Below are 19,087 nucleotides of genomic sequence, written 5' to 3'. Positions count from 1 at the left end.
ACAAACAGGTTAGTTATATAAAGGTATCTCTGATATAAGGAAAGTAATAGGCCTGCGGCATAACTTTTAGATATAAGATTGCCCCTTGCTTCCCTCTTGAAACAACTTCAACAACAATAAACACTGACTAAGTGATATGAAGGCACAAAATGAAGGCGTGACAATAAAGGGGCAGCATGTTGTGGCAGAGCCAGTCTACTATAAGGGCACCAATGACCTTATAAACATATAACTCAGAACGACAAGTTCAGGCAAAACTACGAAAATTGTGCTAAACCTTGACTCATAAAGAGTCATCATCCAGCACTCAGGAGAGAAAAATACCCCTGTGGAGGAAACCCCTAGGGAACCAAGGCTGAAGGATTGCCATTCCTTTGGACTTAGAAGGTTAATGCCAAACTGTAACTAATCAAATGGTAATATAATCAATATTGTCATCGCATATATGGTACTATGCAAAAACAGATAATATTTTCACTAATACACTTGCAAAAATATAATCAGTTGTACAGTAAAGATTAAAAAAGGGGAGGACGGGAGGGAATTTTTTTCTTCAGATCTTCTTGTGAGAGAGAGGAAGAAAGAAAGATACAATCACCCTTTTTATAATATACACCAGGAATATATATATATATATATATATATATATATATATATATATATATATATACTCTATATAGTGATCCCTCAACATACAATCTTAATTGCTTCCAGGGCAAACATTGTATGTTGAAACCATTGTATGTTGAGACCAAAATTCTATGGAAAACTGTCCCAGGTACAGAGCAGCACAGGACATGTAGTATCACACTATACGCAGAGAATCACTACTAGACAGCCAACCAGTGCAGGCACTTCACTAATACTGGGGTTTTACCAGTAAAATGCCCAGTTTCATGGGTTGAACATCTAGTTATTCACATGTGCCGCAAATCCTGACTGTCCATAGCATTGTATGTTGAGTCTGGTCTCAAGTTACGATGGTCCAGAAAGGACCATTGTAAGTTGAAAATATTAGATCTGGAGACCATTGTAAGTTGAGGGATCACTGTATGTAGACTACATTAGAAGTGGATTGTGAGCTCTGCCCTGACACAGGGTGCCATCACTGGTCATTACAAAGCATTAGGCCTGGCTGCTGCTCTGCTTGGGAGAGTATGACTTTATTTTTGTTTGTTTTTGTTACCGGCCAAGTGATCTTCCGGCCGCAGTGTTCTGATGCAGGCGCATCAGCGCGCGCCCGCATCAGAACCTCCCGCAGCAGACAATGAAGCAAGCTGCCGGAGCCGCTTGCTTCATTGTGTGAACTGACAGGGTTTCCTACGGCCCCAATTCATTAAATTGCGGCCGCAGAAAACTGACATGTCAGTTATTTGCGGCGCCGCACCGGATCCCGGCCAGAGCGTATACGATGTGTATACTCTCCGGCCGGGATCCCATACAAATGTAGGCAATGTTCCACACTGTATAAAGTACGGCCGTTGTTGCAGATGGCAACAACGGTCGTACTTTTACGTAGTGTGAACATAGCCTCAATCTGAGGGAGGAGTTGCCCAGTTTCAACCCTTTTCCAGGACAGAGACAATCCCTGCAAACCCAGGTCCTAGTATGGCGGTACTATTCAGTATGTGGTCATAGTGGCGGTATTACTATTCTCTGTGTACTGTGATTTTTTTTCCAGTAACTGTATAGAGATATTATTCAGTATGTGGTCATAGTGGCGGTATTATTATACCCTGTGTACAGTGAATTTTTTTCCAGTAACTGTATAGAGATAATATTCAGTACGTGGTTATGATGTGGCAGTATTGTCTTCCTCTGTATACATAGTATATAACATATAATATGTGGTTATGGTGTAGTAGTATTATTATCCTCTGTATACATAATATATAACATTTAATAAGTGGTTATGGTGTGGCAGAATTACTGGTAATATTGGTACTAGAGATGCTGTATTTACATTCTCTAACCAGTCCGTCCTCACCTGTGCAGGTAGATAGTGACACCGGGTCTGATTCAGTGAGGCCATCGGCAGCTCTTGTATATACCATGAATGTATATGTTTCTCCTGGGGTCAGATTCATTATTGTAATGGAATTATTTGATGTTATTGTATTACTGATCAGTGAGGATGATGAGGAGGCATTGGTCTGGACTCTGTAGCTGTAAGACGTCTGATACTCATCAGGTTTACTCCACGTCAGGGACACAGAAGATGAGGTCACATTAGTGGAAATGAGGGATTTTATAGGCATTGGTTCTGAAATAAAAAGGAATACACAGAATAAGAACACAGTGTCATTTATTCTCTATTGTTCGTGTATCAGAAATTATCTGATACAAAGAAATCCTAGGCTTGGACTGTCCAGTCTGCAGGGGAGCGAATCCACATGAGGATTATCCACATTCAGAAGAGCTAATTCTGGGATATGCACTGTGAAATTTGAGGTGGATTTCAGGCACAGAATCCATGGGAGATGTAAAATCAGACAATGGTATTCCATAGATCTGGGCTGCAGCAGCCCAAAGTAATACAGCGCTGATCTAATCAGTCAGTGCTGTATTAAGTACTGTATACTGCAATAGTCTCTATGTGAGATCAGTGCAGTAATAATAAAAGTCCACCAATAAAAGTCCAGCAGGGGGACTAAAAGTTTTTTAAAAAAAATCCCCTCACCTAATAAAAGTTTAAATCACCCTCCTTTTCCCATTTTATCAATAAAAAAACATATTTGGTATTTCCGTGTGCGTAATCGCCCGAACTATTATATTATCACATTCCTGATCTCACATGGTAAGGCTATGTTCCGTGACCCGGACGGTCTCTGCCAAGATCATCCCGGCTGGTACAGCAGATGATCTTTATGGCCGTAGTGCTCTGATGCGGGCGCATCAGCACACGCCCGCATCAGAACTCCCCATAGGACACAATGAGCCGCTCGCTTCATTGTGTGAACTGACAGGGTTTCCTATAGCCGCAATTCAGGGAAAACTGACATGTCAGTTCTTTGCGGCCTGGCACGGGATCCCGGCCGGAGCGTATACGATGTGTATATGCTCCGCCTGGGATCCTATAGAACAAGAGGCAATGTTCCACACTGCATTAAGTACGGCCGTTGTTGCCGATGGCAAAAACCGACATACTTTTACGTAGTGTGAACATAGCCTAAATGCGTAAGCACAAAAACCAATTGCACAATTGCAGAATTTTGTCACATCAAATCCAGAAAAAATTTAATAAAAAGTTATCATAAATTTGCATATACGCTAACAAGGTACCGATAGAAAGTACACATCATGGTGCAAAAAATTACACTTCACACCAAAAAAGCATGGTCATAGAGCAATTTTAAACACATTTAGTTTTTTGTTTTTTTTTTAAAGTTACATAGAGTTGTAATCAAACCGACTTGGGGAACATATATATCACATGTCAGTTTTACCATAGGGCAAACGGTGTAAACACAAAATAAAAACAAATTGCTTTTTTTTTTTTTCAATTTCACCATGCAAATAATTTTTTGCTGGTGTCGCAGCATATTTTATGGAAAAATGAAGTCTGTCATTGCAAAGTACAATTAGTTTCACAAAAAAATAAAGGGTCATGTGGGTCTGTAGGTGAAAAAGTGCAAGTGCTATGGTCTTTTAAACCTGAGAAGGAAAAAAACAAAAGCGCAAAAGCGAAAATTAGCCCAGGAGGGAAGAGGTTAAGTACCCATCTCTGCTGTATCCCTATTTCAATTCAGTGATCCTTGCATAACATTGATGGAACCTACTTGTATAGACAGATGTGGTGAGCGGTGAGCTCCCATACCCCCGGACTCCGACTGTGACCACAGATATGGAGTAGTTGGTCCCAGATATCAGGTTCTGGAGGGTGGTGACATTTGTTGTGCTACTTGTCACAGTTATATTAGATGAGGAGAATATCCCATAGCTTATATTATATGACTTATTCACACCGCTCATATTCACCGGCTCCATCCAGGATAATGTCAGAGTCTTTGGTGTAATTGTGGTAAAGATTATGTTTCCAGGTGGGGTTGGATCTGTGCAGGAGGAGAGAGATACAGACGGGTGAGAACATATACAGCAAGTGTGTAATAAGGTAATAGTGTGTGTAACAGAGGGGACTGATGATAGGAGGATATTTATAATGAAAGTAAAATAGTAAAATCATGTATATCGGGTATAGACTCTGGCACTAGGACAGGGATGGGAAACGTTTGGCCCTCCAGCTGTTGCAAAACTATAATTCCCATCATGCCCGGACAGCCTTTGGCTTTGGACTTGCAGATTCATGAGCCTGGTATTAGATGCTGTACTGTCTGGGATTAGTTTGAGTTGAGCTTTATCTACTGTCCCTTGTCTGTCTTGTTCCTTGTTTGCCTCTATATGGGGATTTACACCCCTCCAGGTTCATTCCATTGCTCTAGTTACGGACTGGATATCCAGTTACAGGAGAACCTCTTGTACGCTGCCATTACAATGCATATTAGACACATCTAACCTTCTTCTCCCAGGCATGTTTCTTACCTTCCGCATACTTTATACTTCTCCTTGCCGTAATGCACAATATTCTGTATGTCTTTGTAAGTTAAGAGACTGATTTACAGGAGAGGAGATTTGCAGAAAAAACACATTACAATATCAAATATGTAATATGTATTGTAATGGATGGACCAGGTGCAAGGAGGTGGATCCCCTATATCACTAAGGAGTGCTGATATACGTTCTCCAAGGAGTCTAAGGCTCCTATTACACAGAGCGGTTTTTAACGATAAATGATCGCCAATGAGATTGTTTATCGTTAACCTATAATCGATCACCATATTACACATAACGATGGTTGTTAGTTATGATCGTTACTACGATTGTTATTACGATCGTTACTATGATCGTTTATTCCTTCTGATCCCAGCAAAACAATGGGCAATGTGCAATTACACTGAACGATTAGTGAAAAAACGCGGAACTTGAGCGAACGAATGTGGAATTACAGCGAACGCGAATGATTAACGATAATTTCAAGTTCACATCTAAATCACCGATCAATAAAATACGAACGATTTTTCGATGGTTGCCTGCAATTACACAAAACGATTATTGTTTAAATGCGAACGATATAACGATTTTTCACATGATAATCGTCCCGTGCAATAGGGCCCTATCGTTAACGATAAACTATCTCAAATGACCGATGTTGCGAACGACCTGAAATTGTTCACCCATTTACATGGAACAATGATCGTTCTTGCGGTCTTCTTGTCGTCGCTATTGCGTTCATCGCTACTGCGAACAACCAGACGACAACTTGTTGTCACCAGAGCCCGCCACAAGGCAGGATGGACTTCACTGTAGGAAACTCCAAGGTCGCTACCCTCAGAGAAGGTCCCAAGTGACCGTCAACTGAAGAGAATGAAGGAGGACTGGATCCCCGGGACTAGATGAACCGCAACTGACGAAAACTTCAATGTATTATGAGATGACATCTACCAGACCAACCAACGATGGAACAAGAGCCAGTCTTCCAGCGATGCTCCCTCGAAAGAACCTGCTAAAGCTGACCAGTGTCGGACTGGCCCACCAGAGGACGGGAGGATCCTTCAGAGGGCCCCCAGGTTTAGACCCTGCACTAACATTGACTGACATTTAGTTTCTCACTGGTTCTTCATTGGTGGGCCCCCAGGATCATTTCCTCTGGTGGGCCCCAGATACCCCAGTCCGACACTGAAGCTGACTGTCTGCATAGGAAAAGGCTTCACTGACTCAGGAGGAAGCAAATTCAGTACAATTTGGCTATAAAGAAGAGTTTACAATTATCCAATCAATTTAGCGGAACAAAAGCCACCATTGCCAAAAAAAAAGTGTAGGGGGGTTCTTTGTGAGAGGTGCGATACAGGTGGGTCAGTGTATGGGGAAAAAGCCCACATGTTCACCATGAGAATGGGAATAGCTAAAATATTATATAGAAGATCTCCTCCAACCTGCCATAGAGAAAAAACAGGGGGAACAATTAATTCTAACAGCTTCAAAGGTGCAAAAACTGTGAATGAGGCTTTAGGGCTGATAATGAGGAGAAGATTATGTTCCCTAGGGTAGGGGTATGCCTACCACAGCCGACAGATATACTAAGAGTCAACCTTCTAATGGCGGAGCCTGTACCTACAGGGCTGTGTCCCCCAATGATATTTACAAGAAATGATCATAAAGAGTGGTTATAGATGAGATGCTGAGAATAAGGTAATAGTGTGTGTAACAGAGGGGACTGATGATAGGAGGATTATATAGAGTGACTATAGATGAGATGCTGAGGATACTCACATGTGGCCTCTGTCACTGGAGCAGATGTCTGGCTGCAGCTCCCACTGACTGTCTGTACAGTGACGCTATATTCTCTGCCTGGTAGTAATCCTGGGACAGTCACCTGTGTAGTATTGGTCTGTATTGTGTTACTGACAGCTCCTGTTATACTGACGTTATAATAATCCACTTTTCCATCTGCTGGTCTCGTCCATGTGACTCTGAGAGTATTAACCGACTGGGAATTGATCAGAGAGATGGAGGAAACTTGTGCAGGAACTGAGGAGAAGATCACAGATCACAGACAGGTTAGGTATATACAGTTATCTCTTATAAAAGTGAACATTGGTCTTGGTCACATACTGTAGACTAGACAGTCCTGACTAGAGAGTGACTACACCTGTATAAAAACCTTAGGCCTAGTTAGGGGCCTATTCCACGGGCCGAATCGGCCCGATTCGGCCAATTATCGCTCGGTGGAATAGAGAAAACGATCAGCCGACGACCATGTCATTGGCTGATCGTTTATTTAGGGCCAGACCTAAAACCATTGGTCCCACACCGTGCATCGCTATGGTGGAATAGCGGTGTGCAGCGGGCGACCGGCGATTTGAGAAGCACCATACATTACCTGGCAGGACTTCTCCTCTGCTCCATCTTCCTCCCCGGGTCCCGCGGCACAGCATCAGCAGCTCCGGAGCGGCCTGACTGAGCTGTCAGACTGCTCAGCCAATTGCTGACCCTTAGACTCCAGATCCCAGTTAAAGTCTGCTACAAGCAAGATAACTGAGACTTCTATGTTGCTAAAGCTAAAATTCTCTTCACCTAGGAGGAATCTGGGTTGGGATCGTGCTGATCACGACACCGTGTGGCGTTCTAGGAGCTTTTACTGTTTCGGGTTCAGTCCATACTGACAGGGCAAATCAACTTTAACCCCTTAAGGTCCAAGCCAATTTTCGTTTTTGCGCTTTTGCTTTTTCCATTTTATGTTTAAAAGTCCATAGCGCTTGCATTTTTTCACCTAGAGACTTATATGAGTGCTTATTTTTTGCGAAACCAATTGTACTTTGCAATTACAGGCATAATTTTTCCATAAAATATGTTGTGAAACCGGAAAAAAATCATTTGCGCTGTCAAATTGAAAAAAAAACGAATTTGTTTTGATTTCGGGGAGATTTGCATTTACGCCGTTCGCCCTATGGTAAAACTGACTTGTTATGCATGTTCCTCAAGTCGTTACGATTACTATGATATATAACATGTATAACTTATATTGTATCGGATGGCCTGTAAAAAATTCAAACCATTGTTAACAAATATATGTCACTTAAAACCGCTCCATTCCCAGGCTTATAGCGCTTTTATCCTTTGGTCTATGGGGCTGAGTGAGGTGTCAGTTTTTGCGCCATGATGTGTTCTTTCTACCGGTACCTTGATTGCGCATATACGACTTTTTGATCGCTTTTTATTACATTTTTTCTGGATTTGATGCGACCAAAAATGCGCAATTTTGCACTTTGGAATTTTTTTGCGCTTACGCCATTTACCGTGCGAGATCAGGAATGTGATTAATTAATAGTTCGGGCGATTACGCGCGCGGCGATACTAAATATGTTTATTTATTTATTTATTTATTAATTTATATTTATAAAATGGGAAAAGGGGGGTGATTTGGACTTTTATTAGGGGAGGGGATTTTTTATTAATAAAAACACTTTTTTTTACTTTTTTTTTTACATGGACTAGTAGCCCCCCTGGGGGGCTTGTATATACACAGCAATGATCTCTCATAGAGATCAATGCTGTGTATATACACAGCAAAGATCCATGAGATCGGTCATAGATTGCTATGGCCTGCTGCAGGCCATAGCAATCTATTGCCGAGCCGGGATCAGCGTCATTCCGACGCTGAGGCCTGGCACGGCCAGAAGAACGGATCTCCCCCCCGCGATCGCATCGTGGGGGGGAGATCCGACCCACTAGACACCAGGGATGTGATGTCTGAAGCCCTTCAATGCAGCTGTCAGGTTTGACAGCTGCATTGAAGTGCTTAATTAGCCGGCGCGGCAACGGGACCCGCGCCGGCTAACAGAGGCACTGCCCGGCTGCACGTGTCAGCCGGGATCAGCGCCGTTCAGAGCGGGGTCCCGGCGGGACCCCGCTCTGAACACCCCCCGCGGCGCCATGACGTATTAGATACGTCATGGGTCGCTAAGGGGTTAAAGTTCCTGGGGGAGATTTATCAAACATGGTGTAAAGTGAAACTGGCTCAGTTGCCCCTAGCAACCAACCAGATTCCACCTTTCATTCCTCACAGACTCTTTGGAAAATGAAAGGTGGAATCTGATTGGTTGATAGGGGCAACTGAGCCAGTTTCACTTTACACCATGTTTGATAAATCTCCCAAATCTCCCCGCCCCCATTACTAATATCCAACAGGGAGGTTGGCAAGACAGAAGAGGGAACAGCTGTGCAAGGACTCTTCCTCTGTGGGTTCCTTGTGGGCTTCTACATAATCCCCTTCTATACTCAATGTCATACACTAGGCAGTCACGCTGCACCTGACCAGAGCTTATTCAGAGACTTTAGTCAATACAACTGCTTAAAGAGTAACTTCCTAAATACTGTAACTTTATAAACCTGAGCTTTGAAAGGAAACATTGTCAGGACTTTAGGTTTAGTTCTGTTTGCAAGTTACATCTGTGTCTGGGCTGATAAATCACACACATAGCATCACGGGTATACCCCCATATACCATACAACAGTGTATCCTAAGGTCACAGGCTCCCCACCTGGTATAGACCCCTCCACAGGAGGAATATACAGGGTCCGTCAGCCACTGGGCCACATGTGACACCTTGATAAACTTTGCCCCCAGGACTGCTACCCTCTATTAGTATCCCCCTGGGTCCTACAATGATACCAAATGCAATGTTTGTATATAAATCACTTTCAGTCTCATTGAGTCATAAATCATAAAACATACCGATTCCCTTCGTCCTCACCTGTGCAGGTAGATAGTGACTTCGTGTCTGACTCTGTGTTATTGGTAGCAATTGTATATACCATGAATGTATATGTTTCTCCTGCTGTCAGATTTGTTATTGTACTTGAATTATCTGTCGCTATTGTATTACTGATCAGTGAGGATGATGAGGTGTTAGTGGTCTGGACTCTGTAGGTGTAAGACGTCTGATACTCATCAGGTTTACTCCACGTCAGGGACACAGAAGATGGAGTCACATTAGTGATCTGCAGAGATTTCACCGACATCGGTTCTGTGATAAGAAACAAAACAAAAGCACACGAGTAAATGTGATAGTGTAATATTAGAGGTTGTTGGATATGACAGGTTGTCCATGAGGACAGACTGTGGCATAGAAAAAGATATCCCTTCTCTGCCTGGACTTGTTGTCAGTGGCCAGACAGGGATTTGTGCTGCTTAACATACATGTAGATGGTGCACATCAGATTTTACCAACTATGCTTCATGCTTTAAAGTCAATATCGTCCCGTGCTAGAGATTAGCCGACAAGTCAAAAATAAAAGTTTGAAAAAATTAGAAAATATAAGAAACATCACCTCTTCCATTACTAAGTTCCGTTATTAGAGAAAAAACGCATTGAACAAACTATAAAAAAAAACTATAAAAAAAACTATAAAAAAAAATAAAAAATAAGAAAAATAATTTTATGTAATTTTCATGGCAACAATAAGAAAATTGACAGAACTGCCAACAGATCTCATCCTAATATAACAGACACGGACCCGGCCGACCCATGTGAGCAGGGACCTCATACTTACTGGTGGTGGTGATGTAGCAGCAGCTGGCTAGTTCTTTCCTATAATGGATCACATACTGGGTACCAGACCTGAGGTTTGTAAATGTTGAAAATTCCCAGGTGTTATCAGACGTCCCAACTATAATCCCATTCATATCAGTTAAAGACTCCAGGGCAAATCCATCGGCCAGTCCGGTGGCGGTGATCTGTGAGGTGGTCACCTGGACGGTGATTGTTTGGCACTCAGGTGCTTCTGTGATGCAAAAAAATCATTAACCATGGCAGAGACTTAAAGGGGTTATCTAGTGCTACAAAAACATGGCTACTTTCTTCCCGAGACAGCCCCACTCTTATCTCCAGTTCAGGTGCGGGTTGCAATTAAGCTCCATTCACCTCAATGGAACTGAGCAGCAAAACCCCACCCAAGCTGGAGACAAGAGTGGTGCTGTCTCTGGAAGAAAGTGGCCATGTTTTTGTAGCGCTGGATAAGGATAACCCTTTTAAAGAGGTTTTTCAGGGAAAATTAACTTATCCCCTATCTACAGGATAGGGAAAAAGTAGGAGATTGCGGGGGTCCGACCTTCATACCCCCTCGCTTTTGGGCCCGCAACTCTATTCATTCCTATAAAGCCGCCAGAAAGAGCTGAGTAAGCCGGAAAGTGCTTACTCAGCTCTTTCCGGCAGCTCCATAGGAATCATATATATGGGGGAACGGAGGTCAGACCCACTGCGATCTCTTACTCATCCCCTTTCCCGTGGATAGGATACAAGTAAATTTTCCCTGGACAACCTCTTTAATACTGGGGGGAAGCAACTTTCCACATAGTTCTCATTATAAATATCCTACCATATTGTGTCTCCTATCTCCTACCTTATTGTGTCTATAGCTGACCCCTACCCATTCTACCTTTGAGAGCTTTTAGCACACCCCAGTTTACATCCATAGGTAATAATATGGAGTGACTCCGCCTTTGCAGGTATCACAGTGAGATGGGGTTGTGAAGGAAGGACTCTAGTGGTGACAACCTTGTTGGAGAAGCCAGAGAATGAGGAGTGGAGCATAAAGCTGGGTTCACATAGTCAGCACATGGCCTACAGTTCAGAGCTTGGTCAGTAATTTTAGCCAAAATTAAAACTGGTGCAACCGCAGGGTGCTGATAGGTTGCCATTTCTGAAGGCCTCCATGCCTGCCATGGTGGATCTGCATGTACAGTCTGCCTCAGGCAGGTGGAGAGTTATCGGTAAGGTTACAGTAGATGTTATAGATTGGGTTACAGTGGCTGCAGTAAGAAATTAGCAGACAAGATAGACATATGAGCAGTTATTAATACTAAAACATAAAGTTTAATAAAGTTTTAATATTGTGTGCACCCCCTCCTGTCATTTCTATGTGTACTTATGTGGTGCATTGGCTGCCACTGCAAATATATGTAGGTAAGAATGATTAGCTACCTGAGGATGGTACCTACGGTGGCCCAAGAAAGACATCAGTATTATAAATGGCATATGGTAAGTAAGAGTACTGTGATAGATTTTGCATTGACTCCTTGAGCAACTGTAGCTAAAGTCAGGGTCAAAGTAGTTAAAGGGCTACTCCAGCAAAAATTTTCTTTCAAATCAACTGGTTTCAGAAAGTTATATAGATTTGCCATTTACTTCTATTTAAAAATGTCCAGTCCTTCAGTACTTATCAGCTGCTTTATGTCCTGCAGGAAGTGGTGTGTTCTCTCCAGTCTGACACAGTGCTCTCTGCTGCCACCTCTGTCCATGTCAGGAACTGTCCAGAGCAGCAGCAAAACCCCTTAGAAAATTTCTCCTGCTCTGGACAGTTCCTGACATGGACAGAGGTGGCAGCAGAGAGCACTGTGTCAGACTTGAGAGAATACACCACTTCCTGCAGGATATACAGCAGCTGATAAGTACTGGAAGACTGGATATTTTATATAGAAGTAAATCTACATAACTTTCTGAAACCAGTTGATTTGAAAGAAAAAGATTTTTGCCAGAGTTCTCCTTTAAAGGGAAGTAACAGCAGGTTAGAAGTCTCTCACCCGCTCATATGTCCCTAAAATGCACAGAACACTAAGAATTGAAGTTATTTTCTTTGCTTCATCCTTAGCACCATTTTATTTAAATAGTTTAGTTGAACTTATTTGTCTATTGGACGGTTTGGTGCACTGTGGGCGGGACTACTGATCTCAGTGTACTGATCCCTCCCACCTGACTGCTGCCTCCTCATGAATATAGTGGCAGCACTCTACAGCAACTTCATCACATCAGAGCGCCGGGTAAATATTCATGAGGAAGAACAGGCGGGTGTTAGCCCCACCCCCAGTGCGCCAAACTGCCTAATTTACACATTTATTAAATTGACAAAAAAAAAATCACAACAACCTGCAGTAATGTGGAAAAAAATTTAGGTGGCAACAGAGCACAATATAGTATATAGTAAAAGCTGCTGCTGCTTCTTACCATTACATGGGGACACCACCTGCAATAAAAGAGCAGAAGGCAGTCAGCAAAACATGATCAGGTGACTATGTTTGTTACATTAGATGTACTGTGCAAGTTCTACTGATACAATAAAGAGGGTCTGTGTCATAGCTGTACATTATAAACTGGATTATAATCACCACTATTATCACTTAAAGGAAAAGTCCAGAGAAAAATTTTATGAAAGCAATGTATTGTCCCCCAAACAAATATACAAATCCCCAATATACACTTATTACGGGAAATGCTTATAAAGGGCTTTTTTCCCTGCACTTACTACTGCATCAAGGCTTCACTTCCTGGATAACATGGTGATGTCACTTCCTGGATAACATGGGGATGTCACTTCCTGGATAACATGATGATGTCACGCCCTGACTCCCAGAGCTGTGCGGGCTGTGGCTGCTGGAGAGGATTACGGCAGGGGGACACTGAGGGACACAGGGCACTGGAGGGACACTGAACATCCCTCTGCCATTATCCTCTCCAGGAGCCACAGCCCACACAGCTCTGGGAGTCGGGTCATGACATCCCCATGTTATCCAGGAAGTGACATCACCATGTTATCCAGGAAGTGACATCACCATGTTATCCGGGAAGTGACATCCCCATGTTATCCAGGAAGTGACATCCCCATGTTATCCAGGAAGTGACATCACCATGTTTATCCAGGAAGTGACATCACCATGTTTATCCAGGAAGTGACATCACCATGTTATCCAGGAAGTGACATCACCATGTTATCCAGGAAGTGAAGTCTTGATGCAGTAGTAAATGCAGGGAGAAAAGCACTTTATAAGCATTTCCCATAATAAGTGTATATTGGTAATTTGTATAACTTTTGGGGGGAAATACAATACTTTAACAAACAATTTTGCCAGACTTCTCCTTTAATCTGCAGACAGAAAGTATCTGCAAGTTTAAAGCTGCAGCATTATTTCAACTCCAAAGTTAAAGGGGTTATCTGGGATTAGAAAAACATGGTGGCTTTCTTCCAGAAACAGCACCAGTCTTGTCTCTAATACAGGTGTGGTTAGCAATTAAAGCGAATGTACCATCAGGTACTTTGCTTTTTAAATATATATTAGATGATCGGTGCCGCTGCAAGGATCCCGGTGGCACAGTCCTTTTTTTTTTTCAACGCATCGGTGCCCATCGGGTAATGTAAAAAAAAAAAAAAATGATATAGTTATGGTACATGCTGTTGTGGTACATGCCGCTGTTTCTGGAAGAAAGCGTCCATGTTTTGATCACAGTGGGTCTCACTGCTGAAACCCGATCTGATCAGGAGATGTAGCCATGAAGACAGAGCGGCAGCACAATCCCCTTCCTGGCTGACCACTTATTCCGCAAGTATTTTTCAGTGAGAATATATTGACGGAATGAGCGGCCGGCTGGGGAGTGGATCACGCTATACCTTCAGATCACATCAGATCTCAGCAGTGAGATGCGCTGTGATCAATAACTTTTGACATGTTTGATGACATACAGTATTAATAGTTATCTGTAGTGACAGTGCCCATTCAATAATATTTACAGATACAGACATTTTTTTCAGTATGGTTTTTCCATAGGACTGCATGATCTTGAAGGGGACGTCCTATCTTGTCAGACCCTTTGTAGATTGAAGATGCAGCCAGCCCCACACATCCCTATGGAGGCTGCTAATAGTGCATATGTAATGGGGTCATTTCCATGACGTTACAAACTCAGCTCTGCTACATTGGTGCAATATCACAGGACTCTGATGATTTGTACACATCAATTTTTAGCCTAATCACAATCTATACTCAATGTCTTCCCTATAGATATGTAGGAATGTAAAACATCAAGTGCGGTGACCTAGAAATTCTTAGTGTTGTGTAGATACGTAGATGATGGTTATTTCACATTATTCTTCCTGGTACAACCCAGTCCTAAAATGCACTGACAGTGTACAGTACAGCAGATGATCAGGTGACCCATGTGCTGTACCTGCAGTCACATACATAGGGGTATAGCTATAAGGGGTGTGGGGGCAACAGATGCATCCGGGCCCTGATGTCTCACACAATGGCCTCTACCAGGTGAATATAGGGACCTATTAAAGCTAATACCTAAGCAATACTTTTTTCATTCTTTAGCTTTGGCTGTCCAGGCATGATGGAAATTTTGTAACTGCTGCTGTGGGACACCCATGGCCTTGGGCAACATTTTATCAATGCCCAGAACACTCCCCTCCCTATGGTATGCGGCATGCCCTTTATGTGACGTGTAGGGGAGCCCTAAACAGAGTTTGGGCAGGGGTGTGGTGCCTGACCTTTGATCTCTGTCTTCAAATCTGTCAGCTTTATCAAAGTGTATCAGGCCATAAACTGACCACAATTTTGGGCACACTATTTTCACAAGGACGTGCTTCTTTTTTGTGACCCTTTAAATGCTGCCATTGATAGCTTTACATTGATCAGTCTAAGCAATCAACTGGTAGTAGAGATGAGCGCAAGTTGAGCACGTTGGAGTTTGAACGTTTGGCATTTGAATATCGGTGGCTGAAGAAGTTGGATGCAGCTCTAGGGAGACCTGGATAATATGGATACAGCCATAGGCCATAGCCTGCATCCATGTTTTCCAGGGGCTGCAGCCAACTTCTTCAGCCACCTGTATTCAAATGGCAAACGATCCTTTCTGTAATAAAAATTCAAATCACCCCACCTGCCTCAATTTTTAAATTGGAAAAAAATATAAAAAATGGACATGTTTGTAATTAAATATTAAAATATATTTAATTTGAAAAAGATTGTAAAGTAATGGCGTATCCCAGTGATGTGGTGACAATGGTTACTATTGTTGTCTTGCAGCACTGGGGTCTTGGTTTCGGATCCTGGTCATACCACAATCAGGTTATGTGCTTCTATATATGTAATTGATGCACGTTCACTTAAAATAAATAAAAAAAAATAAAAATATATATATACTGTATATATATATATATATATATATATATATATATATATATATATGTTTAAAGGGGTACTTTTTAATACATTGCTTTAATAAATATAAAATTATAAATTTGTTTTAATTACAAAGTAATATAATACAATACAGGAGGGGGAAGCTGCCTCTGCACAGTGAGCTGTGATTACTATAGCATATAATAAAGTATATAGTATAGTATATAAAAGTAATAAATGCTGACAATGCACACCACAATACTGACAGCCCATCCCCCCCCCCCGTATATATAGGAATAAGAATATATAATCTAGGGGAAGACCCTGCTCTGTATCAATAGTGTTGAGCGGTAGCGCTAAATTAGAGCAGAGGACTTCTGGGCTTGGACACCCTGCAGTTCCCAACGCAAACATAAGTGGCAGCAGAGAGGGCCGTGTCGCCTCTATACTGCTGCAGCCCAACGTAAAATTACGTATAAATAAAAAAAAAAACCTTCATATATTTTCATTGAGATACATTAAATAGTAATATAACTTTAAGGCTATGTTCACACACTGTATAAATAATTAAAGTCAATGCAAAATTGTCCAGCAGTGCACTCACAAGGGTTCCGGGATCTCCGGGGTGTCCACATCACATCACGACCTGGCTGATGGACTGGACGCTCAGCCAGTCAGTGATTGGGGCGGGATGCCACTTCAGTCACTGATTGGCTGAGCGGTCAGTCCATCAGCCAAGACAGACATTTTCCCCCAAGTTACAATGTCATCACAACTCAGCCGAAAATGAGGGAAAAAAGTTCCTGCTTGTAATCAATTTCCACCTCCCCCTGAAAGCTACCAGCTTTCGAAAATCACTGTACCATCGGCAACATGCTATATATATATATATATATATATATATATATATGAAAAAAAGCTGTTACTCAACAGAATAGTCCTTTAACATGTACCTTTTAGGCCATATTCACACAACGTTTGTTTTTTAGACGTCATTTGAAACGTAAAACCATATTTGTTAGATTTTGTTGTATGCCATCTGTGCAGGGCCGGACTGTTCATCTGGCATTTCCGGCAAATGCCAGATGGGTCGGTGTCCTCTGTGGGCCAGTCATGTCTGTTTCCTTTTGATGTACATCACCAGGAGTGGACTGGTCTGAGTGCCTTAAACTATACATGTTCCTAATGAGCGTGTATAGTTAAAAGCAATGCACTGACAGAGCGAGGAGCTATATATAAATTTTTTCGCTGTATGCAGAAAGCATAGCTAACTAGATTATTGAATACAGCAAATGAAAAGTCATGAAACAACAATATTGAATTGAAACACAAACAATAACACAGTGTGACCTATTAACCTACTATCCCTTTAACTTACTGCATGGTGTTATAGGCAGGAAGAGAAACCATTTCCATTCTGCATTGTATTTACACCTAATCCTTACATTGTATCCTTATATTCTACATTATTCTGCCAGTTCACTATTCAGTAAGGAGATTACTACCCCCGGGGACTTACCTCTATGAGAAGCAAAAAAAGGATCAGCAGACGGATCCAGAGCATCTTTCTGCAATGGAGCGACTGATCATTTAGTGGTATCGGGATCTCCAGGTTATCCAGCATGCCCCATCACTGACTACACAGATCCTTCCCATTGAAGTCAATCAGACTGCTCTTCACCCTCTCTAACCTTGATGCTTTTGCTCGGTCCGGTTGTCTATAACTTCCTCATTCTGTAGGGTATAAGGTATTTGTAAGGATCATTTTTCAGACGCATTGAACTGTGCCGCCAGATATCTCTTGAAGTTTTTCAACACTGGCAGCAGAGATGTTTTTGACACTTTGGTCACAGATAGAGAGAGTTATATAATGAATATTATACAACCTTATCTACTAATATGTGCATGTACATTCATTTAGCAAACATGCCTGATATGCCGCTTTTTCTCTCACATTGTCGACAGATCGTTGTCTAGGTTACAGACCACCACTCTGCTCTAAAAACAGTGGTCTGGCTGGGGTGTGTATAGCTATAGCATACATATTTATATATATTATACAGTCTATATATAACAGAAACCCTTTGTTAATATTTAGCCGGTGGCCATTCAAGCGGCAGTGTAGGGGCTGGGTGGTACGTCCAATAAAGACCGCATCTACACTCAATAACATTTAGATTTACAATTAAGAAAGATCTTGATGATGTCATTGTCACAAAATGGCTTCCACAGAGCAGCCTGGGGTCAACAGTCATTAGGTAAGAGTGAGTTTACTTCACTTCCTGGTGGGGGATTGAGGGGGGAAAAGATAGGGAAGAGGTGAAGATAGGCGATTGAAGCATATTACAAAGTTATATAACTTTATAATGTTTTTCAATTACTGGGAAAAAGCTTTTCGCTGGAGTACCCCTTTAAGTGCCTCTCTACGTTCTCTTTCTCTTTGAGGGTTGAGGCAATTCTCCTGTGATAATTCTTTGGTTCTTTTGTATGCCTCATTTAGAACTCTATTAGAATACCCTATGGGGATCATTTATGAAGGGTCCGCCAAAGGTATACGGCAAGGCCTCATTTATCAGACGTAAATCATGATCCAAATCTACTCCTGCTGGAAGCAGATTTGGTACACCGGGCGCAGGTTCGGACAGATTCACTAAATCCTCCCCCCCTTATGTCTTAATTTCTCCTGCAGGGTGTGGGCTTGCGTGTGAAACATGTCATCCTGGGTAGAGATGATCGAACATTGTCAGGTTCAATCGACCCTTCTCGAACCTTCGTCATTTGATTCTCGATGCATTCCCGTTCCGTGAGGAAGGTGGAGACAGCCCGAGTACTGCCTAGAAAACAGGCGGTCCTTGGGCTATCATCAAATGACGAAGGTTCGAGAAGGTTCAATTGAACCTGACAATTCCCGATGTTCGATCATCTCTAGTCCTGGGTACAGCTTTTTTGGATACGTTTGTATTGCCCGAATGGAATGTTGACTTTCCATTGTTCGAGATGCCTGCTGTTAAAGGGGTTATCCAGCGCTACAAAAACATGGCCACTTTTCCCCCTACTGTTGTCTCCAGTTCAGGTGTGGTTTGCAATTAAGCTCCATTTACTTCAACGGAACTAAGTTTCAAAACCCCACCCAAACTGGAGACAAGAGTAGGGGGAATGTGGCCATGTTTTTGTAGCGCTGGATAACCCCTGTAAACGCCAAAATCCACCTTTTTGAAGAAGGTCTCTGTGATGATTTCAGTTTCCGTATGGGCAATCATCAAATCTAGAAATTCAATCTTCTCCTCTGAGAAGTTGGGAACTAATTTAGATACTCTATGTGTTATCGCCTCTTAAGGGAGACCCGGGAGCGCTATCTGTTTATTCCACTGTTAATGATATTTGCTTACTGCTTTCCTTTGAAAGTATTTGTGATAATTAACTCCGACAAGCTGAGAGGCTTCGCTATATTCAGTATTTAGCACTTACCTTGATAGCCTAGAATAGAATTTTCTATTTTTTTTAATTAACTTTTATTTTTATTATTTTTATTATAAATAAGAGCATAGACATACTTACAGATTCCCTTTCTGA

The sequence above is a fragment of the Dendropsophus ebraccatus genome, chromosome 4, assembly GCF_027789765.1.
Source record: "Dendropsophus ebraccatus isolate aDenEbr1 chromosome 4, aDenEbr1.pat, whole genome shotgun sequence".
In the NCBI taxonomy this organism is placed as follows: Eukaryota; Metazoa; Chordata; class Amphibia; order Anura; family Hylidae; genus Dendropsophus; species Dendropsophus ebraccatus.
The sequence above is the reverse complement of the archived record's forward strand: the minus strand, read 5'-3'. Positions refer to the sequence as shown.